Source organism: Myotis brandtii, unplaced genomic scaffold (assembly GCF_000412655.1).
Source record: "Myotis brandtii unplaced genomic scaffold, ASM41265v1 scaffold931, whole genome shotgun sequence".
In the NCBI taxonomy this organism is placed as follows: Eukaryota; Metazoa; Chordata; class Mammalia; order Chiroptera; family Vespertilionidae; genus Myotis; species Myotis brandtii.
In genome coordinates this window covers 2,522,487-2,531,274 of record NW_005371843.1, presented here as the reverse complement: position 1 = coordinate 2,531,274, position 8,788 = coordinate 2,522,487, and positions in this window count along the sequence as shown.

Here is an 8,788-nt window from a genome sequence, read left to right as displayed (position 1 = left end):
AATATAAATTCTATCTTTTATAATAGTAGAAATAAGCATATTTAGTCTTCAGATCTTGGTTTTTAAATAATACCTTATACTGAAAGGAGCTAGGGATCCTTAAGGAATGGTTGATCCAGGGCTAGGCAGATAAAATACAAGTGGATCCTGGAATAGCCAGAAAACAAAAGAAAAAGAAAAAATGTGCTTAAAGACAATAGGTGCCTGCCAAGAGAAACAGCAGTGAGCTTGAAGAGGCTCATATTGGCCAAATTTGGTATATCTGAGCAGAAAACAAAATAATGATACTAATGGATTATAGCATTTTAAGTAAGAATCCATTTTATAGTGAAGTCAAAAGAATAGCAACAAAAATAATTATATAGAGAACTTTAGAAGCATGTCTGCCAATAAATATAGAAGGAATTGTTGAATTCAATACCTATCTTTTTAACATGCTCCCTAGATGGTTCTCATTCCCTCCAGAATTTGGGAACAACTGTCAGATGTTACCTTGAAGCTCTTTAAGTCTACACCTGCCATAAAATCTTAAACATAGTCTCTGCCCTGAAGAAACTAATACTTAACTGAACTATATGAAAAATGAAATTCTAGTCGGCCTGTGAAGATTTGTTTCCTCCTTTCAAATACTTCTGAAAGTCTTTTTCTTTTTTTTCCACACTGTTTTCTGCACCCAGCCTTCGGGTTACTCCTGCATCTTGCCATTCTATTCTAGTGTGGTCCTGAGAGAATTCCTTCCCCCTCGTTGCCACGGTCATTCCCTGCCCCTGCAGTGCAAAGCCTTTACACCCATGGGGACGGGCAAAGGCTGCCTGGGACTGGCTCCAGGCCCTGCCTTTTGATGGCTCCAGCTTCTTTGTTCTTTCAGCAGGCAGACCAGAGCTTTGAGGCATCGAGTGCCTCCTTGGAGTTTAGTCCAGTGGACACTGTATGTACACACAATGTCTTGTGATGCCTTGGAGGGCTTGATTTTTCATTTCATAAGTAGGCCAGTAGCCCTTTGACTTTAAATGTGTGTTCTGCCTCTGGGCTTCCAAGTTTTGCAGTTAATTGGGGCTATTTTTATACAGTTCTAGTTAATTATGCAAAGAAGCAATTCAAAAGTTCGCAGAGTTGTGAAGTACTCTCTCCATAGTCAAGCTGGCCTTTGCTCTCCACATCCAAATCTATTGCCGAGCCTTGTCAATTCTTCTTTAAACATTTCACAAGCATCTTTCTTTGACTTTTCATTTTCTTGCTATCATTACCAAGGAGCCATGACTGAGTTCTCCCTAACATTGCTCCCTTGATCACATTAGGCTCTAATTTAAGCAAATGACTCCAAAATGTCCTTATCCAGGCCCTGGACTTCAATGCTTTAGGATACTACTTGTTACTTGCTCTACTATTCCCTCAATCTCAACAAGTCTAAAAGGAGCCAGTGCCATCTCTGGATGAGTTCTGTCACTCTCTTCCTGGCCACCTAAGCTCATGCCTAGTTTCTCATAACATTTAAAAAGCATGAGTTTCAGAGTCAAACAGAACTAAGTTAACATCAGGCTTGAATTGCAACTTATCAACAGTGTGACTTGTTGGACTCAACATTCTCATCTGTAACCTGGGGATAACCTTACCTACGTCAAATGATTGTAGTATGTAACCAATGATATATGTTATGCTCATACAGGGCTTAACATAGTGCAAAGATTTAATGAAATCAAATTATTAATTCATTGGTTTCTCCTCCTCTTCCTAGTTCTCTATCCAGTAAATTATCACAATCTGTTCAACCTTTCTTTAAACTATCTCTTTTATTTCCACACAAATATCCCTGCCTAGGCTATTGAACAATCTTTCTATTTTCCTGTCTTCAATACCCCCAAAGACTTGTGTCCTTTTTTTGTTTAATTTAAATTATTTATTGTTTAAAGTATTACATATGTCTCCTATGTCTCCCCCCCCACCCCCCGCCCCATTGACCTCTCCCTGGCTGTTCCCATCCCCCAGCACATGCCCTCATCCCCTTACTGTCTGTGTCCATGGGTTATGCTTATATCCTGCATACAAGTCCTTTAGTTGATCTCTTACCCCGCCCCCCATTTGTGTTCTTATGTATGCAATAAATCATGCTGAGGCACTTCAATCCTTCCCACCTAATCCATTCCTCATTCTGTCAAACGGTTTATCTTCCCCAGTATCTTTTTTTCATTATATCTCCCCTTTGATTGGGAAGAATCAGTGGCTTCCCAGTATCTTTAAGATAAATTCCACAGATAGAGTAGAAGAGTAGATAGGTTCCAACCTACCTATAGTGGAGAGCTAGCATGTGGTCTGGCCCAACCCTTCTGCCTGCCTTCTTCTGGTAATTGTATCTCTTTCTTTTGGTGAATTCTTTATCATTCCCATTCCAATCACGGGGCTCTACTGCGGACTGCCAATCACAGTATCTATCTGGGGCCACCAGGGTAGATATATGACCTAAGCTGAGCCATCTGAGTTCTTTCTTCCTTTGGATCCTTTTCTAATTGAGATGAGGAGAAAAGAGCCCTTTTCTTCCTAGAAGCCAAGCTGCCAGTGGCCATGGTTTGGCCTTGTGCACTGAGAGGATCAAGTGTGCTAGAATCAATTCCAGCTGCTCTTGAGGTTAGCCTTTCTCTCACCATTAGTGGATTGGCAATGTGAGCCGGTGTATTTTCTCCTTGGTGATTAATGTCATTTGAGATTTTATCATTAGGAGCCAAACATTCTGATTAATAATACTATCTTTTCACCAGATCCCTGTCTTACTTCTTTCCCATACCCATCTATGCCCATCAACCCACTGCTCAATAAAGATAATCTGTACTTCACTTTCTTCCTGCTTTGACCAAGTTGTTTCTCCTGCTAGGAATGGTTGTTCTCTCTTATCTCATCCTCCGAAGTCTGCACTTCCTTAGGACTCGGCTCAAAGCCTTCCTCTTTCATGAAGCCCAGTTTGTCCGCCACAAACAAGCTTCCTTAGCTTCACATTTAAACTCTAGATCCTAAAACCTAAAGTCATCTGATATTTATTTGCTAATTGGGTCATTATTCCTTGCTATTTCCTATCAATCTACCAAATTAGATAAAAGTTCCAGGATCAACTGAGGTCTAGAAGTGAAGAGACTAGTTCCAAATCACAAACCCAATTGGAAGCAGAATACATTGAAGTGTCCTTAAAAATACTCATGTTTGACTGATGATAGCAGAGGAATACATTGAAAAGGAAAAAACAAGAGCCAGGAGCTTAAATTACCCCCAAATTTCTAGATTGCCAGAGGTTTTGAGGAAAAGATAAACCACAAATTGAAGAAAGTACTAGAATGTGCTAAATGATGAAAAATACAAGACCATAAACATTCCATGATCTGGAAGTATTACTAGGCATCAAAAATGTTGGTGTAACCTTCAAAAGACCTACAGGGCAGTCAAAGAGGTAAGACTCTTGCCAAAGAATGCAGAAGGGTGGGAAGTGTGGTATTTGGGAACAACTGGAGTTAGGGAATAGAAGGAATAGATGAGAATTCAATCCAGGAGAAAAGAGGATCTATATGTAGCCATATTGGTGGACTAAGAGTTTAGTACAAAGGGTTAATGGAGAGATTACCTGGAGGGATTCCACAGCAGTGGGAGGGAATACATTGGGTGATGAAAGATAATGGGCTATCAGGTTGGGAGGTAGAGTACAGGGAGAAGTTTCTTGTAGATCAAGGGAGAGTGCACAGGAATGAGTCCATAGGAAGTGGAGATGGTGTGGGAAAGTTAGACAGTTTCCCTCACATATAGACCTCTGTTTCCAAAGGTTCCAAAAGTAAGTTAATAATCTGCCTCTTTTGAAGTTTGAAGGGTAGTCTAGCAAGATCCTGAAATATTTATTGAAATTTCATTTACTATGTTTTTAAAGCTGTGTATGGGAGAAACTTCAATTTCTTATACCTCTTCACTTTTGTACCAGGACATCTTGTATGCCTATTTAGGCCAAGTTGCCAGAAAGTTCCTAGAATATGTTCAATGTCTTTAATATGGGATCTAACCTAGCATTCTACAGTTTTAAAAAAAGAATCAAAGGTATGAACCCTTAGAAAAAATGATAAATTTATATAACATATATTAAAAGACTTGGTAGAAGATTTGTTTCAACAGCAGGTTGTTGTGAAGGAAGGAAAGGGAGTAGAACTCAATAACAGAAGGTGGAGGACAAACACTGAAGTACTTTAAATTCAGCCTTGGGCTAGTCTGGTCCTGGAAAAGTCCCCTCTGCAACATTCTAAACACAGTGAGCAATCAAATAACTCTCACCTGAATGACTGGCTGGATGATAGTATAGGTTGTGGTCTATCTGGTTTACCAAGGATCCGCCCAGGTAAGTGCCAGGTATTTGCAATACAGAGTATTTGCCAACCCATTTAATATTGATGATGTACCTGTTAGCACACCAGAGAAGAAGGAACCTGCTCAGCTTTCTGGTCCTGGGTCATCCCTCAATCTCAGTGCTTCATCTTTAAAATAAGAATCACTAACCATGCATTATGATTTTATAAGAGTAGGTAGTCAATTCAACATGTGTTTATATAGGTCAGACTCACTTTAAGAGATGTACTTTTCTAGCACCTCTCCTGCTCCTCTCTCATTCTGTTCTTTAATTTATCCCCAGATATTCAGGAGCTCTCCACTTTTTTTTCACTATTTACCTTGTTCCCACTGTTCATCCTGTATATTGGATAATTGCCCTAAAGGTGCTCAACCTACTATTTGGACCATGTGCTCTAACCAGTAGAAGTTTACTCAGTAGTCAATGGGAAGTATTTAAAGTCAAGATTCTCACTGATATTCCAAAATGCATGGTTGTTGAACCTCAAAGAAGACAAGAAGGATGGTCTGTGTCTCAATCCTCCGGGGCCTTACCTGGAATCTGGTCCAGCCTATCTCCCTGATCTTCTCTCCTACCTCTCTCTTCCTCCCATGGGTTGCCAAAGCCACCCTGACCTGCTTTTGGTCCCTTGAACCAGACAAGCTTGGTTCTGTCTCAGGTGCTTTGCACTGGTTCTTCCTTCTCTCTGGAACCTCTTTTCTAGGTCTTTGCAAGACTCTTCTTATCATCTATGTATCAGCCTCAAAATCACCTTCTCACAGGGGCTTTTCTTAACAGCCATCGTCCCCAAGGTGTCCCTTGCCCCTAGTCATTCTTGATCCTACTACTCTTTTTTAATTTCTTCCTAGCATTTACTTCTCCAGGGAAGTATCTTATGTTTGCAGTCTCTCTCTGTCTCCCACTTACTACCCACTACAGTGTAAGTCTCAGAGGGTACATCTTTGCCACTTTGTCGGCTCCCATTACTGTAGTACCTAGAACAGTGCCTGGGACATGGTAGTAGAAGCACAATGACACTTTGTGGAATGAATGGATGGACACAGCTCTTTCCCGCTCATACGGCTGGAGGCAGGGGCATGTATCCTCGGCTCTGTGGAGCTGAGGATTGTGTGCCTTGTTCTTGCAAGTCCAAGTCCACCCAAACATCTGTAGAAAATGCACCTCTCATGGGAAAGAGGCATACACTGAAGAATCCCAATTTAGGACAGAAGGAGGAAACAGAACAAGAGACAGAGCTAAGCAAAAGAAATCTGGTTAAAAGCGGAGTGGAGTAGGGCTTCAGGTGTAATCCTATATAATAAAAGTCTAATATGCTAAGTGTCAGCTGTTCAACCAATCAAAGCATAATATGCTAATGATATGCTAAGGCTGCTCAACAGCTCACTATAATGTGCACTGACCACCAGGGGGCAGATGCTCTGACCGGTAGGTTAGCTTGCTGCTGGGGTCTGGCCGATCGGGACTGAGCAAGATGGGCCTGACATGCCCTGGAGCCCTCCCGCGGCCCCTCCCCGGCTGGCCAACCCTCCCCATCCTGCAACCCTCCCCCTCCTGCATCCTTCCCCAGTTCTGATCGTGCACTGGTGGCGTCTCTGGCCTGGCCTGCACCCTCTCTCAATATGTGACCTCTTAGGGGATGTCAGAAAGCAGGTTTTAGCCTGATCCCGAAGGCCAGGCCCAGGGACCCCCACTGGTACACGAATTCGTGCACCGGGCCTCTAGTGTATAGAATATTGAAGTTGAACAGGTAGCCATGGTAATGCAGTTGTGACTTTGCCACAAACTCCCTAAGTGGCCTTGGGTCTGCCATTGCTCTACTCTGAGCCACACTTACAAAAAAGAGGAAGCTGGAAATCTCTTTGGTCCTTTCTAGTGACAATTCATTATAAAGGGAGGCCTAGGAGAGTATACTCGGTGCTAATGGTGAGTATTAAGGGACTGCAGTGTGGTAGTTCCACCCAGAAGTAAGAAATGAGGTCAATAAGGTTTACCTTTAAGAATCAGTATCACTAATCAGAGGCCAGATATGCTGGGCTATCTGAGGGATAAGCTGGGGCTTCTAGGCCAGCAAACCCCCAGCAGTTGCCAATTTCAACATATTAACATGTCTGAAGAAAAAAAAAAGTGTCAATTAGGGGAGTGCAGGGTATTCTCTAACCTTGGAAAGGAGAGGCCAGGACTGGCTGGGCCCTCTTACATGTGGTCAAGGAGAAGAGCCTTCACCCTCAGAGCTTCCCTCCCCAGAGAAAGGCTGGCCTCAGTGCCAGATGAGCACTGTAGCTAACAGGCTCTGAGCATTTTCAGAAGAATGGAGGACAGTGGTTGAATTCAGACTGTTCATTGCTGGCTTCAAACCTTGACTACCACTTGCTAGCTACATGACTAGTATTGTAGGAGGCAAGTTCTTAAACAAGTATCCCCCGTTTCTTACTGTGTAATGGGAGTGATGATAATGGCAAGTATCCCCAAAAATTTCTGGAAGGATACAGTACTATGTGTAAAGCACTTAGAACAGGGGTCTGTTATTATACTTTCATTGGCAAAGCCATCCTCTGGCTATCACGCATGTCGCCGGTTTAATATCAAATATCTGTCTTCCCTCCTTCTGATGCTACTTTCAACAAGCAACCTACTCCTTCCCATGTGGGTTTGCTTACACAGAAAAAAAGTGCTTATCACAGAGCTTCTGAGAAATTCCCGTTGCAGAGCCTGCAATATCTTATGGCAGAACTGATACATTATCTCTAGTTACGCCTGGGCCTCGCAATTTGCTGGACCACAGAGGCAAAAGGCACAGGGTGTGACAGCAGAACTGATACATTATCTCTAGTTACGCCTGGGCCTGGCAAAACGTACAGGGTGTGACGCGAATGGAGGGTTTGGGGCCAGAGGCAGATCAGTTTTGATTTCTAAGCCATCCCAGTGGCATTCTGGTACCCATCTCCACCTTAGTCTGCTGGGGTTACAACGCAGACACTTCAATTTCCTGGAGAGTGATGCGTGTGACTCCTCAGTCCCCAAGGCAGAGGACAGTCCTCGCTGCTTTCCCACCCAGCAGTGGTGTCACCTGTATCAGCTCCCTGTCTGATCCTGTGTACAGAAGCTGCAGGCCCTGCCTTGGGAACCTTCATAGATGAGAATTAAAAAGCTTTGGGGAAACTGGTGGGTGAAAACTATAGAAAAGAAGAAGCATTAATCCAAGGGCCCCACTGATCTGTCTGCAGTGACTTTCCCTGCTCCTCCTCGTCCACAAAAAAAAAAAAAAAAAAAAAAAATCCAAATGTTTTCATTTCCTTCGGGGACCCTCCTGGAATACCATCCACCCTTTAGGGGTTTGTCTGAGTTTTTAAGCGTTCTCCATTAAAAGTGTGAGTCATTCTGGAAGGGTTAGAGAACTTTCAGTGATGATACACATCAGTGGAAATGTGTTCAATATTTCTTTCCTCCTGACATCTTGCTGGATTGGGTTTACCTTTAGGAATTCGCAGCTTTTTGAGTTTGTTTATGGAGAGAGGGGAGAGGGAGGTGAGAAGGGGAGGTAAAGGAGAAGAGAAATCCTTGGAGAGGCCCAGGAGATCTGCTCAGTGTGGGGATAGACCTGAGAGGCTGAAGGACCAGGAGGACTCTGGGAGGTTGAGCTATGACATGGGTTATGTTGGCATTTCCGAGTCGACCTGGGAAGGTAACCAACAATTATAATATTGTTCCCCTGGAAAATGCGGCTTGAGCTCTAAATAAGCAACTCGGAAAGAAACTTCTGAGATACAACCCACTGCACCTGAGTTCTTAAACGGGGGCTTCCTAGTATAAATCTTGGGAAGAAAGTCCAGGAAGCACGTGATGTGACATTAGGGGCTGGGGGTGAAGGGTAGGCGAGAGGCACGGAGCATATAATGTGTGAGAGCTGGAAGAATATTTGTCCCTGGGTCTGGGGCAGGCCGTGACCTGCTGAACAACCCGGCCAGCAGATACCTCTCCAGAGACCCGGCAGGAGGATGTCCTGCATTGAAGGAGAGGAAGTTTGGGGGAATTGGGTTATGCTGACGTTTCATTCTGGGTTCTTGGGACAGCCTTCCCTCTCCACTCTCAGAGGACTCCTCTGCCTGAGTCCACCAGGGAGTCCCTGAGAAGGAGTGACAGGTAAGAACTCAGCGGGCGAAGCCATGCCTTGGTTTGAGGGTTGGGACTGAGGGACAATGCCAGGGAGGGTGTGAAAGGGAAGGGGGCTCAGGCACATCCTCCAGCGAGGGGACCACGGAGGGACTCGCAGACCCAGCAAAAGTGCGGGTGGAAGCCCGTGGGGAAGGGCGAGTCCAGAGGAGAGGGCTGCGCGGGGTGGAGAGCAGGCGCCAGGGAAGCTGTCCCTGCGGCAACGTGCGCCCGGAGGAGGGAGGCGGGGAGGGTGGGAGCCCAGGGGCT